The sequence below is a fragment of the Eumetopias jubatus genome, unplaced genomic scaffold, assembly GCF_037043125.1.
Source record: "Eumetopias jubatus isolate StellerSeaLion01/CBP00866 unplaced genomic scaffold, mEumJub1_p1.0 scaffold_4, whole genome shotgun sequence".
NCBI classification, from domain to species: domain Eukaryota; kingdom Metazoa; phylum Chordata; class Mammalia; order Carnivora; family Otariidae; genus Eumetopias; species Eumetopias jubatus.
In genome coordinates this window covers 18,651,783-18,678,428 of record NW_028274810.1, presented here as the reverse complement: position 1 = coordinate 18,678,428, position 26,646 = coordinate 18,651,783, and positions in this window count along the sequence as shown.

The window sequence follows — 26,646 nt, the reverse complement described above, 5'->3', positions numbered from 1 at the left end:
TTGAAGAGTATCTGAACCAAACCAAAGTGGCTTTCCTGAACCGTTGACAGCTACCAATATATTTCAATAAATTAAGAATTCTTGCTAACTTTGACAAAAAAACTAACCATAATTTATAAATTTGATTTTCACTGCTCATAATGTAGTTTCAATGCTTATACTTTAAATCACAGATAGTGAGAAAATTATAAGATATTTTACATCTCTGTCACATGTCCCATCTATATAGAAAAATAACATTTTTTAAAGAAATTATATTTATTTATTTGACACAGAGAGACACAGCGAGAGAGGGAAGACAAGCAGGGGAAGTGGGAGAGGGAGAAGCAGGCTTCCCGCTGAGCAGGGAGCCCGACGTGGGGCTCGATATCAGGATCCTGGGATCATGACCTGAGCCAAAGGCAGACACCTAATGACTGAGCCACCCAGGTAGCCTAAAATTTTAATTAGGTGTAAATAATTTACCAGGAAAAGGAGCAAGTCCATAGAATCAGTTCTTATTTCTCTTAAAGTCTCAAAGCTATCAATTAATAGATTTCCAAAATAAGAGTTCCTTGAAATATTTGATTAAAAGTTTAAATCTAATCAACATTATGCACTGAAAATCTTGTTTTTCCAAGAATTTGAGATCTTTCCTACAGACAAGTATACTAAGTGATTCTTTGATAATATAATACAAACAATTCCTTGATAATTGTAATGGTTAATTTTATGTGTCACCTGGGCCACTCGGCGCCCAGATCTTTGGTTAAATATTATTCTGGTTATGTTCATGAGGGTATTTCTTGATAAGATTAACATCTGTGTTTGCAAATTGAGTAAAAACGTTTTGGGGGTTTGGGAGTTTGTGTGTGGGAACTCGGGGGTAGGAGACATTCATCTGATCCGTTGAAGGCCTAAATTGAACAAAAAGACTAAGAATTTGCTGTTTCTGACTGTCTTCCAGCTGGGACATTGGTCTTCTCCTGCCTTTGGACTAGAACTCGGATTGGAATTTACACTATCAGTTTTCCTGGTTCTCAGGCCTTCTGATTTGGACAGGAACTATATACTATTGCTTCACATGGTCTACAGCCTTGCAGACTGCAGATCTTGGGACTTCTCAGCTTTTACAACTGAGTGAGCCTACTTCTTATAAGAAATATCTTTGTACACATCTATTTATCTTTCTAATATGTCCGTATAATATCTATCTATAGTCAACTGTTCTGTCTCTCTGAAGAATTCAGACTAATACAGAGTTTGGTACTGAGACTGAGTCTAGAGGAACAGAATTTTAAGGGTGAGTTTTCTGAATTGGTTTTAAAGTTTCTAGAACTGACTCTCTAGTCTGGTTACAGATGTGAAAACTCTATTTCCCATAGAAAAGAGAGCATTGATAGTCCATGCCATAGATCAGGCAATAGAGATACACAAAATATCTCCATTGGATACTCCTAATCAATTGCTTATAAGAAGCAAGGAATAGGTGAGACTGCATATTGTAGTTTTGGACATTTTTGGAAAACTAACAAATATAGCGAGGTTGATGGTTGTTTCTAATATCACTGGAAAAAGTGGTGAAAGAAAATGATAAAATATATGCAGTACATATATCTTTTAGAGGAAGTATTTCTAGAATATATAAAGAACTTTTATTATTTTTAAGAAGAAGGCAAACGTGTTTTTTAAGATTTATTTATTTGAGGGAGAGAGAGGCAAGGGGTAGAGGGAGAGGGACAAGCAGACTCCCTGCTGAGCAGGGCGTGTGACGCGGGGCTTGGTCCCAGGACCCCAGGGTCATTACCTGAGCTGAAGGCAGCCCCTTAACTGACTGAGCCACCCAGGTACCCTGAAGGTAGACATTTTTTAATTTGCCAAATTTTAAAACTGAAAATTCACAGAGGCGGCTATACAGATAGAAAATAAGCACATGAAAATATGTTCAATATCATCAATACTTGAGGAAATACAAATTAAACTGCAAAGAATTACTACATTCATCTGATAAAATGGTTAAAATTTAAAAAGACTGCCCATAGCAAATGCTGCCATAGGTGTAAAACAACAGCTGGTGGGAATATATAGCGATATAACCATTTTGGAAAACTGTTAGGCAGTTTTACAAAAAAGTTAAATATGTACTCGTCATATGACTCAATCATTATACTCTTGAGCAATTAGCAAAGGAAAATAAATCCATATGTGTATAACCTGCACATGAAATCCACAGCTTTATTTTTAGTAGACACAATCTTAAAAAAAAAAAGTTGTTCAAGAGGTGAAAGATGAACAATCTATATACTATTCTACATAAGAGAATACTATTTTTTACTCCAAAAAAATACATGAAATACTGATATCACAAAATGGATGAACCTCAAAATAATTATGCTGAATTAAGGAAGCCAGATAATTAATCAAAATTACAGGAATCAATTTATATAAATTCTAGAAACCTGAAACTAATCAGTATGGACAGAAAGGATGGTTGCTTGGGGATGAGAGATGGAAGGAGTGAAGGACAGATTACAAGAATGCATGAACAAATATTTAGGAGTATTGGATGTCTTGATGATTTTGATTTTGATAGTGGTTTCATGGGTATTTGCATATGTCAAACTCACTAAATTTCAACATTAAATATATGTGATTTATTATACAGCAATTATATACCAGTAAAGCTCTTAAACAGTTATTTTTTCAGTGAGTCCTTCTTATGCCACTATATGTAAAATTTCACTCACATTCTTGACATTTCTAGTTCCCTTTATTGTGTTTATTTATAGTACCTTAATATTTATCACTATCTAAAAACATGTAATTTATTATTTCAACTTGCTTACAACTAGGCATATATTCTTATCTGTTTTGTCTACTGATTTATTTCTACTGACTAGAAAATTCCTCACCCAGAGTAAATGCAAACTAAATATTTGTTGAATGAATAAATAAGTGACTGAACAAGAGGTATCAAAAATTGATGGTATTAATTATATGTCACACTGGGGTCAACAGATGGATGGAGTTGGGTTGTTAGCAGTATTACGATGGAAACCTAAGAGGATACCCCAAAGATATATGCTTGAATAATTATTGGAGACATTAAATTATTGACAATGATAATATCTAAATTTAGACCAGAGGGCTGAGTTACTAGGTAAGGTGGGGGAAGCAACATGTGAAGGGAAAGAAATCAAGACACTGAGAGGCCAGAATTTTGGAAGTATTTTCATTGTTTTTGATATCAAATTTAAGAAAAATTTAGTTGGAAAGAATTATACTATGCCAAGAGCTAATTTACTTCAAAGGAATAAAGTAAATTCTGTGATGACAGATTTCCGCAACAAGTAGATACATCAGTGGATAAGCTGATATCATGAGATTCAGAGTTTTCTGGCTTTGGGAAGAAGAAACATCTGCAAACAAAATGCAGCTGCTACAAGCAACCTACTCGAATTTAGGTAGCAGGAGAAGAAAGAGTCACATCCTGAGAAAGCTGTGAGGGAAACGGTGTCTAAAGAAATAAACCCGAACACAGTGAAAGGGAGAAAGCAAAGGGATCATTCTGAAAAGAGGTTAAGGGTATAGGAGATTTGGTTGATGACTGACTTTGAAGACTATTTACAGAGCTCTGTTCAGATTTAAGGGAAATTTATAAGGGAAACTGAAGGCACAACAGGATTGAACAGATTCTACAAGCCCATGAAAGACATCACTGTAGGAGAGGGCTAACAGGAGCTTTGGCCTTCAATAGAGGAATGAGCCAGGTCAAACACCATCCCTGCAAGGTCACAAACAGGGGATCATATATACCCTGATCTCACTTTTCATACATTCTGATTTTCAGATGGTGGCTTCTAATGACAAAATCCAAACGGAAAAACTAGGGAACAAAAGATCATGGTTCTTGCATTATAGAAAAGTCAGCCTCCTGAGGCAGGTAACAATGCAGAAAGGTAGAGAGTGAATTTGGAGGAGCAAGTGATGACTTTGTAGTACAGAATCTTCCTCTGTTCCTCAATGATAGGACTCAAATTTAAAAAGAAGTCAATTCTCCCTGAATTGTTTCAAAAATCAAAGGATTAAGTTCCCTGATCTGTTAAGCTGTCTTGGAAAACCATGAGTAAAGAACAGTATTTGCCTTACTAATGATGTTGTATGACATTATAGGAACAAAACTATTTGGGGACTATTTAGAACACATGTTATATGCCACAATAATAGAATAGAGACCTCAGAGATAGACCATATATATATATATGAAAACTAGATGTATGATAAATTTATAATGTCTACTCAGTGAGGAAGAGATGGAATGTGTCTTACACAGTGCTTAAAAAATTGCTCACCCATCGTGGAAAAATTAATGTTAACCCTGATAAACTTTCAGTTCCTGCTTCATTTGCAGGAAGCTTGAAAATGATGTTGTCCTCTCATTTATAACATAAAAAGCCAGACAGTGCACAAAACACAACTCTTCTTAAATCCATGAGAAAGCTGAGATCATAGGACAACTAACTAACCTGAAATTTAAGGAAAGATAGGTGATTCAAAAGAAAGATGGTGAGTATGACCTGGGGTAGATGCTGACATCCAGACAGCATGGAAGTCAATAAGAGAATTCAACTAAAATTTATGATGAATTTCTCAAAACCAAGTGTGGGCTAGACTAACATTATGGAAATCCTGGAAGTCAGAGACACAGACTGAACTTGTACCCATTTTTAGTCTCTTCACCACGCACTTAGTTTTCATGAGCGATTGGGAGTTGAACGGAGTCCTAAGAAAGTCTCTGTCATGGTGTCCTCCCGGGAAGTAAATAATAGCTGTACAATGAAAAAGCATAAAGCCCCATTTGGGCTCTCTCCTATGTTCCCTATGGACAAAAGCTCCTAGCTACTTGTAAAAGGGCAATAAACTTGGAAAGCCGCACTCCTGATACTGAGGGCCACAGTTCATGCAAGAAGCTGAAACCAAAACACTACCACAGAGATCAGCATTCCTCTCCTTTCACTCCATACCAACTCCAGGCTGACAAGTATAAAGAAACAATTAACAGTAGTTTATTGTTAGGGAAGTTAGGAAAGAGATGTTCTCTGAGGAGGAATTACAAAGGGAAGACCTAAAGCTGAGGGCAGAGCAAACATTAAGAACAATTCACTGACTAGCCAGCCCCTATACACATTACAAGGGAACTCTAGAAATATTTAAAGCCTGTGGTGCTGAGGGTTGTAATAGCAACAACAAAATCTAAATGCTGCTGAAATCCTAACTTAATTGACTAAAACCTCAGATGGCAATATATATAAAGGCGGATAAGGCCAACAAGTGGGTTATGACAACACAGGAATTTTTATGTATTCTAGAAGACATATAGACATTTGCATCCATGTAACATTATGGTCTACCTCTGAGAAAAATGTCTCACAACGGTCCATGAAAAGAATGTTCACTGATTGTTTGTGGTAACGGGGAGTTGAGAAAAACTGGTTTCCATCAGCAGGGCAATTGATAAAGGAAAGTGGGTTCATTGACCCCATGGAATATGTACTTGTTAAGAGCAAAATAGGTGTCTATAAAGATTGGTGTTTAAATCTTAAATGTATAGTGCTGTAAGATAAAGGAAAAAGATGTCGACAGCAGGATAAAAATTTTTAAATAAAATTACATGCACATACATTAAATATAAAAACTAAATGTTTAATGAGGACATATATCAGTAAAATGACACCCACTCACAAAGGCCATTAGAATGGATGATCATATGTGGGTATGGGAATAGAAAATTAAGAATAAAGTGGATACACAGAAAAATATACAAATAAAATAGGAGTGGACCTTTTTTGAGGACTGATGTCAATTCATTGCTATCAGTACAGGAGAATAATTAAAGTATTTGACCTTCAGTTAAATGATCATAGAAACACAATAAAACCTGTAGTGTTCACTAAACGCATGGGGTTTTCTCTAGTTTGATTACAGAAAAATATGTAGAAGGACCCAGGACATCTGTGTGTGTGTGTGTGTGTGTGTGTGTGTGTGTGTGTGTGTGTGGTTTAAAGAAGATATAACAGTCATCTACTGTTTATAGTTTTTTTCCTTAATTGACATCTAATATCATTTATTTACCTTCAAAGACATTTAAATAGATGGTATTTCTCAACTGTGACACAAATTCAACTTTAATAAGATTCATATTTACAGAGAAGAAATAATCAGACAACAGAAGTAGTGTTTTCAAATTTTTTCCTGACTCTGGAAGCCCTAGAGAATGAATCACAATCTTCTCTCATTGAGAGCAGTAAAGTGACAAATCTGATGAGTGTTACAATGAGAGTTTAAATACTAGAACTGATGAAAAGATCTTCCTTTGAAGGCACTCATAGAGAGTTTCATAGTCTCCTGGCTTACTCAAACAAAATAGTGACATTTGGGACTGGGCAGTCCTAAATATTAGACTCAATGTTCATTTACATATCAGTGTGCAGATGCATGTTGTTTCCCAAATAAGAAGCAGCACTTAGTACCATTATCCAAATATTATCCGCAGAGGGAGATGTGGAGCATGAATGCCTGGATATGCCAAACAAAGTCCCAGAATATTTATCTTGAATTTTGGTTGAGGAAAAAATGGACTTTTCTTTAATGATTTATTTATTTATTTTGAGAAAGAGAGAAAGAAAGAGAAGGAGAGAGCACGGGGAAGGAGGGGCAGAAGGAGAGGGAGAAATCTCAAGCAAACTCCACGCTGAGCACAGAGCTGATGCGGGGCTCTATCTCACAACCCTGAGACCATGACCTGAGCCAAAATCAAGAGTCTGATGCTTAACCAACTGAACCACCCAGGAACCTCTGGGAAAAAATGGACTCTTCTGTCAGGTACTGATTTTGGTCATCCCATCATCCAATCATCTGTTGTCACATACGACTAAGTCCCTTTCACTGCTTCACCAGTAGCCATATGTACTAGGTTAAATTTAAATTAATTAAATTAAATAAAATTTAAAAGTCAATTCTCCAGCCACACTAACTACATTTCAAATACTCAGGAGTCACGTGCGGCTAGTAGCTACCAAACTGACAGTGCAACTTTAGATCATTTCCATCATCACAGAAACAACATTGTTGTAAAGCATACACAAAAATAACTGGTTGCTAAAATGAGAAAGAACAACCTACTCATTTCAAAAAGTATCTGTCATGCTGATAATATAAAGAAATATTCTAATCTGTGGTCTATAAATTTTTGTGTTAGTGTCTGACATGGAAACAGCCATCCAAAACAAGGGTGGGTTACACAGATGCAAATAGCACATGCAATTCATTGATAGAAAACTAATCAAAGGAAGATGAAATGTGCTCAAGAGACATAAGCATACAGAATGGGGAAGCTTGTATGATATAATATATGTACATATATATATATTATATATATGTATGTGTGTATAGCTTTATGTATTCAAATAAAAATCTTCAAATATATTTCCTAAAAATATTAGTAACACCATGTAGTAAATCTTAGGTAACACCAGAAACAAATAAAACTTCCGTCAACATTACAAAAAGCTTTTAAAAACAAATTTTATTTAAAAAGTACCATTATCAAACTTTTCCCACTTTGATGAAAGTTTTAATGTTACCGATTTTCCAATATACTTATGTACATAGTTAAGACTTCAATGCAAGACTGTTATTATGTATATGTCACCTTTTCTGGTTTCCTTTCTGAGCCTCATCTGTAAGAAAATTTGATCACAAAGGCAACCTCCTACAAAAGACCCCTGCAAATTGTTTCATTGTTATTGCTTTCATAGAAATGACATGCAAATAGTTTTAGATTTTTGGTTGACTCACATTTTCTTGCTATGTTACATATAAAAAAGTCAATAAATAGTTGAAACCATTTTTATTTTATTTTGATTTTTTTTTACAATTTATTGGTTCTAAAGGGAGTTGGTTGGCATCCAGAAAAAAAAATACTATTGAATTAACATTTAGTCAAATAATAATAAAAGAATATTGAAGTCAGTGGTTGAACTTATAACAATGACTAACTAAATACACAGAAGATAATTTTAAGTATAGAGAAATTATAAATATTATCAAGATTAAAAAATATGCTAAAAGCAAAGAGGGACTAAAATAACTAGAAAACAATGTGCCAATTAAAGCATGAAATTGCTTACAATTGTCTAGATTTTGTTTGGTAGATCTTATGTGGGATCTGCCCATGTCATGGAATTATTTTCTTGATCCAAAGTTCTTGGGTAAAGCCTGGTCTCTTTCTGTGCCAGTTTTCTATTTATTGTCTCTCAGCTCCAAATTCATTGTGTTTTTTTGCTACATGAAGTGGGGTCTGTGTCTCTGAAACAGTTTTCCTTTGCCAGCAAAATGTTAAGTTTTGTTAGTAGAGATTACTAGAAAGACATAGCAAGAAGGGTTTTCCCTCCTTTTTCCAATGCACTCACTTGGCTGGCTCCTGCAGCACACACAGCTTCCCTACCACCTAACTCCTGCAGCGTGGGTGGCTTCTATGGCATCCAACACCTTCAGTACATGGTGCTCAGCAGTACCCAGAAACCAACAGCTTCCCTTGGGATGCACCCTCCCAAGGTAGTTTTGTAGCAGAGTATCTCTAGTTTTCTCTAGCACCCTGAGAGCAAGTTCTAGAGAATAGATTCCCAGTTAGTTCAGCCAGCAAGCATCAGAACTTCTTTGCTCCTCAGAGTCACCACCCAGTCCTCTCCAACAATTTCTGGATCTGAGCTCTGTTCTATATCCTTTATAGTTATTTTTATTAGCTATTCCCACATTACTCAAATCCCCTGCTATAGTTAATAATTCTTTATATTGACCTTTCTCTGTTCAAATTATTGTGTGGTTTCTTTCTCCTGACCAAACTATGACTGATATACCACCTAAAGCCATTTATTTCTGGAGGGTTATTAAGATTCTTAGTTTTACATTTCCTGATATAATGGCAGTTCGTGTCTTATATCTTTTCAGCTAGGACACATTTAGCCATGGATCAATACTCTGAAGATTAAGTGCTGCTTTTGTGTTCAAAAGTATTTAATAGGGTCTTTTCCAACATGATTCTAAGGCATTTTCCTGTTCTGGTGTATTTTCAGAAGATGAATTCTTTAGTCTTAAGTCCTTTAGAGCCGGACTGCAAGAATGTGGAGAATGGAAGTTTGTACCTGTTGATGATAAAACCAGATATGCTGCGTGAGTCTTACGCATAATTTGTGAGGTTTCCTGAGAAAAGTTAAGAGCCTAAAATCAGGAGTGCAGCAGCCAGTCGTACGGGTGACATGTGTCAAACCTGAGAGTGAAAGTCATGAGCCCTGCAGAGTATGGGCCTCATGGACATGAAGACCAGAGACAGCAGTCTTGGCCAAGAAGCCCAAGAGCATCAGCTAATGTTGTTAACATAATTTAAAAATGCAACTGGCTCTTTTTTCTTTTCCGAGGTACTTTTTTTAAAACAGATTTTATTCATTTATTTGACAGAGAGAGAGAGAGAGAGAGAGAGAGTGCAAGCAGGGGGAGTGGCAAAAGGGAGAAGCAGACTCCCCACTGAGCAGGAAGCCCAACATGGGGGTTGGGTGTCCCTCTTTTCCTAAGTATTAAGGATGATAGAAACAATGAAGTCTCTTAGTAAGTGGTAAGACTTTACAAATTTCCCCCTTAAAAGTCCCAGTAAGATGAATGTCTCTCTATCCTTGGAGACTTAGGTTGAAACTACCCCAGTCAAAAAAAAAAAAAAAAAAAAAAATCAAGTCAGACCCAGAGCTCTCCAGAAAAGAACTTCATTAGCTTGGGGGGCACCTGGGTGGCTCAGCTGTTAAGCATCTGCCTTTGGCTCAGGTTATGATCCCAGGGTCCTCTCTGCTTAGCGGGAAGCCTGCTTCTCCCTCTCCCACTCCCCCTGTTTGTGTTTCCTCTTTCGCTGTCTCTCTCTCTGTCAAATAAATAAAATCTTAAAAAGAAAAGAACTTCATTAGCTTGAAAATAAGAAAGAAAAAAAAAAACTTATTTTCAAAACCCATAGCAGGTTGGTTGATACATATTTGGAAGTGTTCAAAGGGACACTGAGGTTCAGATGACTTTATTTTCCACCTTTACACTATGTTGGGGATAATCATTGTGACAGATGATACATATACCAAGAGACATTACTAACCCTAATGCTGAATTATGTTCCTTTCAAAATTTCCATGTTGAAGTTTTAACCTCCAGTACGTCTGAAATGTGACCTTATCTGAAGAGAGGGTTTTCGTGGAGGTAATCAAGTTACAATGAGGCCATTAGGGTAGGCCCTAATACAATAAGAGTAATGTCTGTATAAAAAGGGGAAATCTGGACACAGAGAAAGAAGATGGTGTGAAGATTCAGGAGAAAATGGCCATTTAAAAGCAAAGGAGAAAGGCTTGGAACAGATGCTTCCCTCAGCAGGAGGAATAAACCCTGCCAACACCTTGATCTTAGATTTCTAGCCTCCAGAATTGCAAAACAATAAATTTTTGCTGTTGAAGCCACCCAGGCTGTGGTACTTTGTTATGGAAGTCCTAACAAACTAATACACCATGTATGGCTTTCTAATTTGCTATACATACTGTGATCAATAAATGATACATTATATTGCTTTGCATATTTTAAATACTATAAAAATGGTATCATGCTTCCATTTACTTTTCTCTTGTTAATCACATGAGAGATATATCTTGGAATATTGTTTAGGCACATATGTTTTCAATACTATTTAGAATTTTTCTTTATTTTCATTGCACTACCTCCCCCACTTTCTTGTATGTTGAGACTGTGGGCATAGTTCTGCAAATGAGGCACAGTCCAGCTGCATTAGCATAAAAGCAATTTAAGCTTATAGGAATTTACAGGAATTGGACTTGACCTCCACTTAGAAAACCTGGGGAAGTTGATACTGTGCGTAAGTCTTCCTACTGGAGTGAGGGGTACTCATACTTTCAACACAAATTGTTTGTAGACATAGCCTCTTAGGCAGTCCAGGGTCAGGCAGTTTGGGTGGGTTGGGGGGGCAGTTCCTGAACCCAGGTTAACCCATTGATAGGTAGACAGGGAAAGAATTCTCTATGGACTTAAAACAGACAATCCCGTTTATCTTTCCACATGCTTATAAATAGAAAGGTATTTTGACCTGAATGTCTCCTAAAATTATGAATATTATTTAGGGGCACCTGGGTGGTTCAGTCATTAGGCATCTGCCTTCGGCTCAGGTTGTGATCCCGGGAACCTGGGATCGAGCCCCGCATCGGGCTCCCTGCTCAGCGGGAAGCCTGCTTCTCCCTCTCCCACTCCCCCTGCTTGTGTTCCCTCTCTCGCTGTCTCTCTCTGTCAAATAAATAAATAAAATCTTTAAAGAAAAAGAAAAAATTATGAATATTATTTAAAGTTTAAGAGCATTGTCTTGTTGACTGTACTGGGTAAAGCTTTCTCATGATACAGTGTAAACATTGGTTACTTCTACGTCTCGTATTCTCTCAGGAGAATTACCTTGTTCTATTCTGATTTTCTTCTTCATGCATTTCCAATGCAGATATGATCTTTGTTTTTCTTTTCATTGAGAACTTTTATTTTCATTACTCTTCTCACTTAGTTATCTTCAGTGTTCTATATTATCTTTCATTTTTATTTCTGCAATTTTTAATTCTTTTTTTCTGATTTCCATTATATTTTGTCACTTTTTTTTTCCATCTTTTATCTTCCCTGTGTTCTTGTCAGAGGGGTTTGTGCTTTCTTTTCATAGTGTGAAATAGTCCAATGATTGTTTTATTCATGATATAATACTGTCTCAGTTTTCGTCCATTTATCTTGAGTACTCTTCAGCTGTTTGTTTTGCATTTTAAAATAATATCTCCATATTGATGGTATTATTTTTTCCTTTTTAAAATAATTCTCCTTGAAGCAGGAGAAATTTACTCAGATTATGCATTCACAACCTTCTTGGATAGGGGTGAAGTAAAAACTGGTTTTCAAAAGGCTAGTGTTTTCCTTTTGTGTTACACTTTTGTTTCTAAGAGAGTGTTTATATTTTATTTCTCCCTAAACAACTGAGACAGGAGCTGAACATTTTTACCCAGTAGAAAGTTTTTGTACTCTCTCTCCCTTCCCTACTGCCCCCAAATGCAGTGCCATGGAGACTTGGCCACGTCTTGAAAATATAGCTTGCCTCAAATATTCTCATTTGGCCTATCCCAGTGCCTCTCAAATAAAATGTGAAGCACATCATTTAATCATTTTGCTGCCATGTAGACTTGGTCTAAGTATGGCTCAGAGCTTGTGATTTTGAATTTCTAACCATCTCCATAGTGATGCTGATACTTTGCTTCTCAGGCCACACGTACAGTAGCAGGAACTTAGCCTAGCCTAATTTTTGGCATCAACTGGTTCTACAAAAGACGCTGCAAAATGATTTTATACCCCTCTGTCCAAATATTTTGGAAATTATGTCTCACTACATGTAGCTTGCCTTTTTTAAGTTTACTTCTCCAGCTTTTTCTAAGAGCTGCATCCGTGGCATTTGCTCTCCATTTCCTTCAATGAACAACTGTTCTTTGGTTAGCTGTGTACCTTGTTTGTGCTTTAAACTAACTGCATGCATATTAAATGAGGAATTTGTGTTTTTATTCTCCTTTCTTATTTTGCACGATTTCTAGGGAGAATAAGAAAATGCCTAAATTACATCTTGTCTTAAAATCTGAATTCTTTTTCATAGTTTTATAACTGAACTTTATTATAGTCAGAAGAGGTTACCTATATTGTTTAAATTTTTTAAATAATTGAAACTTACCTTAAAGTCTGGTTAATAGACAACCATACATTCTTAATTATTAGGTTGACTTTTTAAACTACATGTTCAGGGCGCCTGGGTGGCTCAGTTGGTTAAACGACTGCCTTCGGCTCAGGTCATGATCCTGGAGTCCAGGGATCGAGTCCCACATCAGGCTCCCTGCTCAGCAGGGAGTCTGCTTCTCCTCCTGACCCTCTTCCCTCTCGTGCTCTCTATCTCTCATTCACCCTCTCTTAAATAAATAAAAAATATTTAAAAAAATAAATTACATGTTCAAAATTTTATGTCCATATTGATTTTTATTTGCTTGAGCTATAAATTTTTTTGAGCTATTAAATCTTGAGCAAAGTTCGATAAAATTTTCCAAAATAATGAGAGAGTTTTCAATACCCACTTGTCATTTTACCAGTTTTGGTTTATATATATTGAGAATTTTCACATGAAAGCAGAAAATTATTTCGCTTAAATTTATTATGACTACTGTATTATTTGTGATTATCTATAGCATCTTATTTTTAACTTTCATGACTTACCTACATTTATTATTCCTAATTATAATCATATTATATATTTTTATAGCATTTTGTAGAATATACATTATATTTTTATTATTTTAGTGCTCACCCCTAATAGTCGAAAATAAATATTTGATGTAAGAAAGATAAAATAAATCACATATTTATCTTTCATTAATAGTACAAGTGCCATAAAATCCTTTAATTCCAATTGCCATTTGTATTAGTTTGCTACAGCTGCCAGAACGAGGTATCACAGACTGGGTGCCTAAAACAAAAATTTATTTTCTCACAGCTCTGGAAATGAGAAGTCTGAGGTCAAGGTATTGGCAAGTTTGGTTCTTTCTGAAGGTCACGAAGGAAGGATCCATTCTAGGCCTTTCTCCTTGGCTTGTAGATGGCTGTCTCCACCCTGCATTTTTACATCGTCTTCCTTATATATGTATCTGTGTCCAGACTTCCCCTTCTTATAAGGGTATCAGTCATACTGTATTCGGATGCATCCTAATGAGCTCATTTTAACTTAATTACCTCTGTAAAGACTGTCCCCAATTACAGTCACATTCATAGGTACTGGGGGTTAAGACTTCAAAATAGGAATTTTGAGTGGGAACCAAATCAGCCCATAAGATCACCCTTACATATTTGCCTGTTATTTTTAACTAGAAAAATTAATTTTACACACTTTTAATAAAATATATATTGTATTTATTCAATGTAATCTCAAATTTAACTACTTGTTTATATATCTTTATCCTATCTTTGATATATTTTGTATCTGCTTCTAAGAAGTAATTTTTAAAAAAAAAATCAATATCAATTATCTCATCAAATAGTATTTCTCCTTCATTATTACTATTTTCTTCCACAAATCTGAATATATATATATATATTAGTCTACCTCATTCTAACCTCTGTGTATCTTTATTTCTCTTTAACATCTTTTACTCCTGTATTTTTGTGTTGCATTTGAGTACTTTCTAAAAATCTACCTTCTAGTTCACTGATTTATTTTCAACTATTTTTTTTTTAAGATTTATTTATTTTAGATGGTGGGGAGGGGCAGAAGGAGATGGAGACAATCTCAAGCAGACTCCCCTCTGAGTGTGAAGGCTGACTCAGGGCTCAATCTCAGGACACTGAGATCATGACCTGAGCAAAAATCAAGAGTCAGACATTCAACCTACCGAGCCACCCAGGTGCCCCTTCAACTATGTATAATCACATGTTTAATTTTTAAAATGTTTTAAATAATTTTTATTGAGACATTATTTAAGTAAAAAAATAAACAAACATTACCTATTTAGATTATACAAATTGTTGAGTTTTTAAAACTACTACAGCCCCAGAACAAGAAATACACAGAATGTTTCTCAATCAACATATAGAATATTTCTATCATCCAAATTTTTCCTCAGGTTTCTTTCCAAAAATCCCCCACTCCACTCTTGAACTCAGAAAACCACTGATCTTCCAGTTTGCATTTTCTATAATTTCACATACAAAGATTCAGACCACACTCACTCTTTTGTGTCTGTATTATTTAATATATTGTTTTTGAGATTTAGCCATGTTGATGTATATGTCAAGCTTGTTTCTTTTTATTGCTGATATGCCAAAGTTTATTTATTTACCTCTTGGTAAAAAGTAACACATGATAAGATGCATCATAACCTACTCATTAGGATGGTCAACATTAAAATAAAAAAAACTAATGATGCTAAAAGATGATGCAAATGTGGAGTTATTACAATTCTCATATACTAATGGTGAGAACAGAAAATTGCATAACCATTTTGGAGAAAAGTTTCTTATAAAATTTCTTAATTCTTATAAAATTAAGTGTAAGCCTATTACATGACTCAGGAAATGTCATTCCTAAGTATTTAACCAAGAGAAATTAAAACATGCTAATATATATGTAAAAATATACATGCATATAAACATATATCTTTGTATGAGAATATTTACAGGAGTATTTATTAGATAAAACCAGAATCAATTAGGTTTTTAATTTATTTTTAACTACCAGAAGTAGTATTTAATTTAATTTCAAAGTTTTCTTATTTTTTGATGCTATATTTTCATTACTCAGATTAAAAGTTGTGGCGTTTTTTTGTTTAATATAATTAATTTATTTTATCTTTACAATAATCCTCTTTGAAGTCCTTAGGTGTCTAACTGAGATATTTCATCATCTTGTTGATTCTCTTTCATGGTGGTTTGATTCCTTGCTAGTAGCGTAAGTTTTAAAAATGAGTATTAGTTTTCAGTTCTTTTTTTTTTAAGATTTTATTTATTTATTTGAGAGAGAGAGTAAGAGAGAGAGCACAAGCGGGGTGAGGGGCAGAGGGAGAGACAGATTCTCTGCTGAGCAGGGCTGGATCCTGGGACTCTGGAATCATGACCCAGGCCAAAGGCAGAAGTTCAACTGACTGATCCACACAGGCGCCCCTAGTTTTCAGTTCTGTTAAGGACAATACTGTAAGTTATGTCTGAAAATATCCTCCTTCTACTGTGTACCCTGTGGAAATATATTAGGGCACCTTATTCTAACAGTACCAATTTGTGTTAATGTCCAAATAATGCTGGTAATACTGATTTTATACAATACTTTGCTTGTGGCTTGAGTACTGATTTTAAATTCTCAGAAGACTTTCTTATATTTTAAACTCATAGCTCAAACTAGAAGAAAAATTTCCCTTTCTTCTTCCTCTTCCAGGGGCTAGAATAGTTTCTAGCCTTCATTTTTTTTCTCAGTATGTAGCACTTTGTCCCATTTTTATCAGGAGGAGGGATTATAATTTTCCCTCTTGGTTAGTTGTACCCAAGTATTTGTCTTTTATAACTTATGTGGTCAATAAAACCCAAGCTTCCAGGTCCCAAAATTTGGAGAATGCCCCAAGTGTACCCGCACTTTAGCATCAGCTTACTCTTTGATTTTCAGTTCACTCTTTATTTTTGGGATCTTGGATTTTGTCTTTAATTTTTGGTAAATTTACCCCTGGATTCAAAAGTTTGTTTATGTAAGCCAAGCATTTATTGTATTTAAAACATTGTTTGTAAAGGGATAGCTTTTCAGACTGTTTATTCCATATTTGCCAGAAAATGTGACTTTCTACTATTTTCTTAATACATATTTTGGTATATTATTTGTTCACAACTATATTCTCCTTCATTGTCCTTGCTATAGACAGAGTATGTTTTCCAGATGCATTAACTTTGGGTTTGGCCATACAATCTATTTTCACTAATGGGATATGAACAAACAGACAGGTTGTACTCTAAATCTCAGAAAACATTTTAAATACATTTGAGTGGTTGAGGTGCTCCATCTTGAAGCCTGGAATGAGATGATGTATACAAAGGCTGGAAGAGCTACAACTGACCCACACAGTCCTCCTAAATACAAGCAAGTAAGTAAATATTTGTTATTGTTAGCCATAAAATCAATTTGGGATTGTGCGTTGTCATAGCAAATGTAACTAATATGCTGAGGAGTCTGGCTTCATTTCATCCTGGTTCTTGTTTATCTCACTATTGATAAGACTGATACTTTGCTATGCTTTCTAGACTGCCTCCTTTCTTCTTCTTAAATAAGCAATAAAAATAAAAGAAGAAGAAAGAATATAAATTGATATATTGATAAAATAGTAATGTGGTAGTCATAAACTCAACTATATAAGTAATTGCATTAAATGTAAATTGAGTAAATTCTCTATGTAAAAGATTGATATTGTCAAACTTGATTAAAGAAAAGTTAAACATAACTAACTATATGCTGTTTTCAAGACATATTTTAAATATAATGATGTTACATAAAGAGAAAAAAGAAAGCACAAAAAGAGATATACCATGCAAACAATAAAGAAAGCTGATGTGGTAATACTAATTATCAGACAAAAAGATGTTAAAGCAAGTAGAATTATTAAAAATAAATATTGTATCCTCAGTATTATTGTAAATATTTTCCTTTGCACAGATCTTTTAAAGTTACTTGAATATTTTGTGATAATTAGTTTAATTAACACTAAGTTATAAAATGCACAGATCTATTAAGTAGAGCACAAGTAAACTGTAATATGTCATGTTATCTTGAAAGACACAAATTAGATTGTCAACTAACTCACACTGTGCAACTCTCTCTGTTTTCTCAAGATATCTCATATTACACATGAACTTCTGACAACAAGCCAAATAACTATATAGTGAAATTTGGTAATTACTAGCAAAACTTAATTCCTCTCAGAAACATAACACTGAATTTAAGAAGTCAAATATAGTGATTTGATTTGGACAAGGTTGAAGAAGCTGGCAAATGAATCCATGTAGAATAGAAATCAGAACACTGGTTACCCTCCCAGGAGAAAGCTTGCAACAGGAAAGGGGCATGAGGGAGCTTTTGGGGGTTCTCATAAGAATTTGTTTCTTGATCTATTTGATTGCTAAACAGACGAAATTTCACTTTGTGAAAATTCATCAAGCTTTACAATTATGAGTTGTGCACTTTTCTGTATGTGTGCAATATTTCAAATTTTCAATAACTGAAAAACTGCTTATTTAAAATATTTTGAGGGAACAAAAAGTTCACAAAACAATACTTAAACTGCTAAACTTTACATATTTTCTATGCATTGTTACCAGTAAAATAAGCAAAATTTTGATTTATCTTTAATTATTGTTGGTCTTTTCATTATTTTAAGACAAATTATTAATAACATTTCTTTTTTTAAAAAGATTTTATTTATTTATTTGACAGAGAGAGTGAGAGAGCACAAGAAGGGGGAGTGGCACAGGGAGAGGGAGAAGCAGGCTCCCCGGTGATTAATAATATTTCTAAAGCATTTTTCAGTATCTGCAACTTTTGATATAAGGTGTTCTCATAAAGCTGGGGAAACACATAATATCTAGAAGAAAAAAAATAAATGAGAGGGCAGAAACTGTTGTCTGGTACATAATTTTAAATTTTAAAACATAAATTTCATGAGGAAATTTTTCTCTGAATCAGACTGAATAGGAACATTTTTCTAGTGGAAGATTAAAAAAAAAAAAAGAAGATAAATGGAATAAAAGCCAAACACCCAAAGGAGGTAAATACATTTTAAAAAATGAAAACAGAGCATTGGCATGACAGGATTAATGTCCACAGCTTCAGTCAAAAAGAAATATGGGAAAGAATTAACAATACATGAAGCATGAATATAAAGCACCCGAAACAAATGTTTGACAAGAGGGTAAATGGAACATGAAACACTCTGTCTTTAGCCTCAGAGATAGAGACAATAATTGAGAAGATTATGCTTTGTGATCCACTGTGATAAATTCTATTGACAGATACAATAGGATGGGCATGGAGCAGAAACAGAACTTCTGCTACTACAAGGATAATGAGAATTTCAGATATGGCATTTTAAATTCAATGACCAATTTAAACCTTAAAACCAGTTAGGTATGATTGAATTTATAGTACATAAGGCTAAAGAAAATCTAAAAGTATGGTTGCACTTAATAGTTTACAGAAGATATCTGCATACAGATCTGTTGAATATGTGGATCATAAACATTTTTCTTAAGAAATAATTGATGCAGATTTTAATTCTGACTGTAATTGATGGTTTAATAGTTGATGTTATATAATATTTTAATGAAAGGAGAAAACAGAAAATTATTTTGAATTATGGCTATTGTGAGAACATAATTTTTTATTCATCCAACTTTTTTCTTTTTCATAAGCCACTGTAAGTTTCAATCGATAGGCATATGTATAGGGAGATTAAAAATCTTACATGTATTTCAGCTTAAACGCACACCAATCTATAGAGACTCAGGACTGGAAGTATCTAGATGCAAGAATAATTATTTGAGCAAGTAAAAAAAAATGAAATTCATTTAAATGTGAAATGATTTTTAAATAGTTTAAGGCAAAGCAAAAATTCCCTAATGCTTAAATGCTTTAGTAAATAAATAGTACATTCAATCTAATTTCAACATATGTTCTAAGAGCAGGAATACAGAAATGAACAAAAGTAAAAACAGGAATGCAATGTAGTTCCTGAATGGAACATCATATAATGGTGAAAACATAAAAAAAAACACAAATTACATTAAATTTGATAAACTCTTATTCAATCAGAGAAAGACATATATCATATGATCTCACTGATATGAGGAATTCCTAATCTCAGGAAACAAACTGAGGGTTGCTGGAGTGGTGGGGGGTAGGAGGGATGGGGTGGCTGGGTGATAGACATTGGGTAGGGTATATGCTATGGGGAGGTCTGTGAATTGTGTGGGACTGTTGAATCACAGACCTGTGCCTCTGAAACAAATAATACATTATAAGTTAAAAAAAAAAAAAAGAAGAAGATAGCAGGAAGGGAAAAATGAAGAGGGGCAATCAGAGGGGGAGACAAACCATGAGAGACGATGGACTCTGAGAAACAAACTGAGGGTTCTAGAGGGGAGGAGGGTGGAGGGATGGGTTAGCCTGGTGATGGGTATTAAAAAGGGCACGTTCTGCATAGAGCACTGGATGTTATACGCAAACAATGAATAATGGAACACTACATCAAAAACCAATGATGTATGGTGATTAACATAACATAATACAAAATTTTGATAAACTCTTATGTTGTCAAGGGAGGAAAAGAAAGGTCACATATTCTGAGACATAAAGGGTAAAGTCTCAAATGAAGGTGTACTGCAGCAGGGAGTCTATTATAGCAGACGTTAGAGGGCAATACTGTGCGAAGCAGAGTGAAGGAAAAGGTGTAAAGTATAACAGTCATATTAAGATGGATGATAAGATGAGACTACAGCCTAAAATAGGCACTTACTATGATGGGATTCTTGCTTGTCAGGACAGTAACATTACATTACAATGACATTAAAAATAACATTCCTGAAAAGTGGAGAAGTCCATACAAAATTTTTAGTTAAGAGCATATATTTTATGCTTTAAAGGGATTATGCCTAGGGGATCCTTGAAAATTTGGCTTGTAATATTTCCAGAGAACAGAGAGACTAAATATTATATGTTTAAAATTTATTATTATAAATCTTTAATACTTTATACTATGGAGCTATGTTTTATATTTATAATTATGCATAAATTAGAATATATATTATAAATAATCTGATTGATGTAATATTGTTGGTTAAATATTATTGAATATTTAATCCCTGCAAGAACAGTATGGTAGTACAGAAAGAACACATATCTCACCTGATGTGAGACACACTTATAATCTAAATCCATTCTCTGGGAATGCCCTTCTTACTAACTTAGAGCTTTGTTTATTTCTCATGTAAGTCTTTCCAGGCATTTTATACATCTTTTAATTACCACCTACCGTGTATCTGGAATAATTTAAGCTCTTGGAATAAAATGGTCAGGCAGAAAGGGTCTCTGTCCTCAAAAAACTTACAGTAAAGTGTGATAATAAAGACAACATTCCAAGAATTCTCTAGCTGAGGGCCTTGGAGAATAAAAATAATTTCTTGGTGTTTGATAATGTCATCTATAGAGAGCTGCTGAAAAACAAGGAAGTCTGGTAGATCTAAACAGGTGTATTTGTGTGGACAGAAGAGGACAAATAATTGTTTCAAAGTGCATGTGTCAGGTACATGCTTTCCTTTGATTCTTGAAAATAGTCCCCAGGGCAAAAAAAAAAAAAGGACTGAATAAAAAATTTAAAAATGATATGTTAAGAAGACAAGGCTTATAACTTACATAGCTAATTATTTGCAAAGGAGAAGAAGACTCAAGCTTATTTTCAAATAGATCAAAATTCTTAGTTTATGTTTCAAAGAATTCACAAAGAAAATGGTACAATGAGAAAATACGTGGGATTTCCTTTGAGCATTTTACACCATGTCAATACATTTCATCCAAAGCACAGTATGCATTACACTATGCCCAATACTAAAGCCAGATAGGAGCTAACACCGCACTTTTTCAATGTATTGCCTGAGAATTACAATAATAACTTCATAAATCAGATACACTGGGGGGGCAGAGCAAGATGACAGAATAGTAGGAGACCTGGATTTCGTCTGGTCTCAGGAATTCAGCTGAATAGGGATCAAACCATTCTGAACACCTACAAACTCAACAGGAGATCGAAGAAAAGAATAGCAACAACTCTCTGAACAGAAAAGCGACCACTTTCTGGGAGGTAGGACGTGTGGAGAAGTGAATCCGAGGTGATATTCGGGAGGATAGATGGCAGGGGAGGGGGCCTCCGTCGGCCGCTTCTGGCAAGTGATACAGCCGGAGCACAAAATCGGAACTTTTAGAAGCCGGCTCCGCTGAGGGACGTTGCTCCAGTGGCTAAGCGGGGGGTGGAACCCTCGCGGGACAGTGTGGCCTCAGGACCCTCGGGGTCACAGAAAGACCCGGGGTTCCTGAGTGTGGCAGAGCTCCCAGGTATCAGAGCGGGGAAGCCGGCTGCAGAGACGGAGCCGAGGCGTGGGCTCTCAGCTCCAGGTTGCCATAAACCATGATCCACAGCCCAGTCGGGCCACTGCTCCTCCAGCAGGGACCCAACAAGTGGCAGAGCCGGGGAGACTCCCCTTCCTTCCCTGGGAGGAGCGGCGCGGGAGCGCACTGCAGGGATCTGCTGGGTTTGGAGACTCCACACGGGGTCAGGTGCCAGAGATACAAACGCTCAGTCACAGGCAGGGTGAGCACGGAGTGCGGCTGAAGACCGGGGAGACGGGAGTGACTGACTGCTTTTCTCTGGGGGCACACTGAGGAGTGGGGCCCCAAGTTCTCGGCTCCTCCAGGGGGGAGATTGAGAGGCTGCCATTTTCACTCTCATCCTCGAAAGCTGTACGGAAAGCTGGCAGGGAACAAAAGCTCCCGAGAGCAAACCCGAGCAGATTATTTAGCCCAGACGGACAAGGGCGGGGCAATTCTGCCTCCATCAAAGACATTAGGGAACCACGGCAACAGGCCCCTCCCCCAGAAGATCAGCGAACAGCCCACCAAGACCAAGTTTACCGATCAATGAGAACGGGAGAACTCAAGCGCTAGGGGAATACTGCACATAGAATTCATGGCTTTTTTACCATGATTCATTAGTCTTTCAAAGTTAATTTTTTTAACTTTTTTTTAATTTTTCTTTTTCTCTTTTTCAACCAACATCTTATCAACCCTTTTTTAAAAAAACATTTTTATTTTAAATTTTTAGAGTCATATTCTATCCCTTCATAGTTACCCTTATTTTTGGCATATATATATATATATATATATATATATATATATATATATGTTGTTCTCTCTTTAAAATTTTGAGATACAGTTTCTTCTAACAGAAAAAAATATACCCTAAATCTCTAGTGTATGGCTTTGTTCTAGTCTCCTGCCTAATCACATTCTCTCCCCTTTTTCTTTCTTTCATTCTTTTTTTTTAATCCTCTTCTTTCCTTTTTCAAGCACCTTATCAATTCCATTTTAAAATTTTTTATAATTTTCTTTACAGTCATATTCCATCCCTTCATTGTATCAACCCTTATTTTGTACATATATAAGTCTTTATTTCTTTAAAATTTTAGGAGGCACTTTCTTCTAACAGACCAAAATACACCCAAAATCTACTGTGTGGCATTGATCTATGTACTAGCATTATCATATTTGATCATATTCTGTTTTTTCTTGTCTTGATCTGTTTTTGTTTGTTTTTATCTTTTTTTTTCTTTCCCTTCCTTTTCCCCTGGTTTCAGGTCTTTTCTCATTTGTTTAGAGTATATTTTGTGGGGACGTTGTTAACCTGTTAGCATTTTGTTCTCTCATTCATCTATTCTCCTCTGGACAAAATGACAAGACAAAAAAAATCACCTCAGCAAAAAGAACAAGAGGTAGTACTATCTGCCAGGGACCGACTCAATAGGACATTAGTACAATGTCGGACCTAGAGTTCAGAATCATGATTTTAAAGATACTAGCTGGGCTTGAAAAAAGCATGGAAGTTATTAGAGAAACCCTTCCTGGAGAAATAAAAGAACTAAAATCTAACCAAGTCAAAATCAAAAAGGCTGTATATGAGGTGCAATCAAAAATGGGGGCACTAACTGCTAGGACAAGTGAGGCAGAAGAGAGAATCAGTGATATAGAAGACCAAATGATGGAAAATAAAGAAGCTGAGAAAAAGATAGATAAACAACTACTGGATCACGGGGGCAGAATTCGAGAGATAAGTGATATGATAAGATGAAACAACATTAGAATAATTGGGATCCCAGAAGAAGAAGAAAGACAGAGAGGGGCAGAAGGTATATTGGAGCAAATTATAGCAGAGAACTTCGCTAATGTGGGGAAGGAAACAGGCATCAAAAGTCCATGAGGCACAGAGAACCTCTCTCAAAATCAATAAAAATAGGTCAACACCCCGACATCTAATAGTAAAACTTACGAGTCTCAGAGACAAAGAGAAAATCCTGAAAGCAGCTCGAGAGAAGAGATATGTAACCTACAATGGTAGAAACATTAGATTGGCAACAGACCTATCCACAGAGACCTGGCAGGCCAGAAAGGACTGGCATGATATCTTCAGAGCGCTAAACGAGAAAAATATGCAGCCAAGAATACTATATCCAGCTAGGCTGTCACTGAAAATAGAAGGAGAGATAAAAAGCTTCCAGGACAAACAAAAACTAAAGGAATTTGCAAACACGAAACCAGCCCTCCAAGAAATATTGAAAGGGGTCCTCTAAGCAAAGAGAGAGCCTAAAAGCAGCATAGACCAGAAAGGAACACAGGCAATATACAGTAACAGTCACCTTACAGGCAATACAATGGCACTAAATTCATATCTTTCAAAAAAGAAAGAAGAAGATTTAAAAAGAAAAAGAAAAAGAAAAAAGAAAAAAAAGGAGAGAATGTGATCAGGCAGGAGAATAGAACAAGGCCATACACTAGTGATTTAGGGTATATTTTGATCTGTTAGAAGAAATTGTATCTCAAAATTTTAAAGAGAGAACAACATATATATATGTCAAAAAAGGGTAACTACTATGAAGGGATAAAATATGACTCTAAAAATGAAAAATAAAAAGTTTTTTTAAAAGGGATTGATAAGATGTTGTTTGAAAAAGGGAAAAAGAAAAATTCAAAAAAAAAGTTAAAAAAATTAACTTTGAAAAACTAATGAATCAGGGTAAAAAAGCCATGAATTCTATGTGCAGTATTCCCCTAGTGCTGGAGTTCTCCTGTTCTCTTTGATCAGTAAACTTGGTCTTGGTTTGCTGGCTGTTCACGCTGATCTTCTGGGGGAGGGGCCTGTTGCCGTGGTTCCCAAATGTCTTTGCCGGAGGCGGAATTGCCCCGCCCTTGTGAGTCCAGGCTAAGCAATCTGCTCTGGTTTGCTCTCAGGAGCTTTTGTTCCCTGCAAGCTCTCGGTAGAGCTTTGGAGGAGCAGGATGAAAATGGTGGTCTCCCAATCTCTGCCCGGAAAAGCTGAGAACTCGGGGCCCCGCTCCTCAGTGTGCCCCCAGAGAAAAGCAGTCACTCCCGTCTCCCCGGTCTTCGGCCGCACTCCGTGCTCACCCGGCCTGTGATCGAGCGTTTCTATGTCTGGCACCCGACCCCGGGTGGAGTCTCCAAACCCAGCAGATCCCTGCGGTGCACTTCTGCGCCGTTCCTCCCGGGGGAGGAAGGGGAGTCTCCCCGGCTCTACCGCTTGTTGGGTCCCTGCTGGAGGAGCAGTAGCCTGACTGGGCCGCGGATCACAGTTTATGGCCACCCCAAGCTGAGAGCCTGCGCCTCAGCTCCGTCTCTGCAGCCGGCTTCCCCGCTCCGATACGTGGGAGCTCTGCCACACTCAGTCACCCCCGGTCTTTCTGTGACCCCGAGGGCCCTGAGACCACACTGTCCCGCGAGGGGTCCACCCCCCGCTTAGCCACTGGAGCGACGTCCCTCAGCAGAGCCGGCTTCTAAAAGTTCCGATTTTGTGCTCCGTGGCTCTATCACTTGCCAGAAGCGGCCGACGGAGGCCCCCTCCCCCGCCGTCTATCCTCCTGAATATTGCCTTGGATTCACTTCTCTGCACGTCCTACCTTCCAGAAAGTGGTGGCTTTCTGTTCAGAGTGTTGTTAGTATTCTTATCTTCGATCTCCTGTTGAGTTCGTAGGTGTTCAGAATGGTTTGATCCCTATTCAGCTGAATTCCTCAGACGAGACGAAATCCAGGTTCCCACTCCTCCGTCATCTTGCTCCTATCACTAAATTCATATCTTTCAATAGTTATCCTGAATGTAAATGGGCTAACTGCCCCGATCAAAAGACACAGGTTATCAGATTGGATTAAAAAAAAAGACTCATCGATATGCTGTCTGCAAGAGACTCATTTTAGACCCAAAGACACCCACACATTGAAAGTGAGGGGATGGAAAACCACTTACCATGCTAATGGACACCAAAAAAAAAGCTGGGGTGGCAATCCTTATACCAGACAAATTAGATTTTAAACCAAAGACTGTAATAAGAGATGAGGAAGGACACTATATCCTACTGAAAGGGTCTATCCAACAAGAAGATCTAACAATTGTAAATATCTATGCCCCTAACATGGGAGCAGCCAATTATATAAGGCAATTAATAACAAAAGCAAAGAAACTCATTGACAACAATACAATAATAGTGGGGGACTTTAACATCCCCCTGACTGAAATGGACAGATCATCCAAGCCAAAGATCAACAAGGAAATAAAGACTTTAAATGACACACTGGACCAAATGGACTTCACAGACATATTTAGAACATTCCATCCCAAAGCAACGGAATACACATTCTTCTCTAGGTGCCCATGGAACATTCTCCAGAATCGATCACATCCTAGGTCACAAATCGGGTCTCAACCAATACCTAAAGATTGGGATTATTCCCTGCATATTTTCAGACCACAATGCTTTGAAACTAGAACTCAATCACAAGAGGAAAGTCGGAAAGAACTCAAATACATGGAGGCTAAAGAGCATCCTACTAAAAAATGAATGGATCAACCAGGAAATTAAAGAATTAAAAAAGTTCATGGAAACCAATGAAAATGAAAACACAACTGTTCAGAATCTTTGGGATACAGCAAAGGCAGTCCTATGAGAAAAGTATATAGCAATACAAGCCTTTCTCAAGAAACAAGAAAGGTCTCAAATACACAACCTAACCCTACACTTAAAGGAGCTAGAGAAAAAACAGCAAATAAAGCCTAAACCCAGCAGGAGAAGAGAAATCATAAAGATCAGAGCAGAAATCAATGAAATAGAAACCAAAAGAACAATAGAACAGATCAACGAAAATAGGAGCTGGTTCTTTGAAAG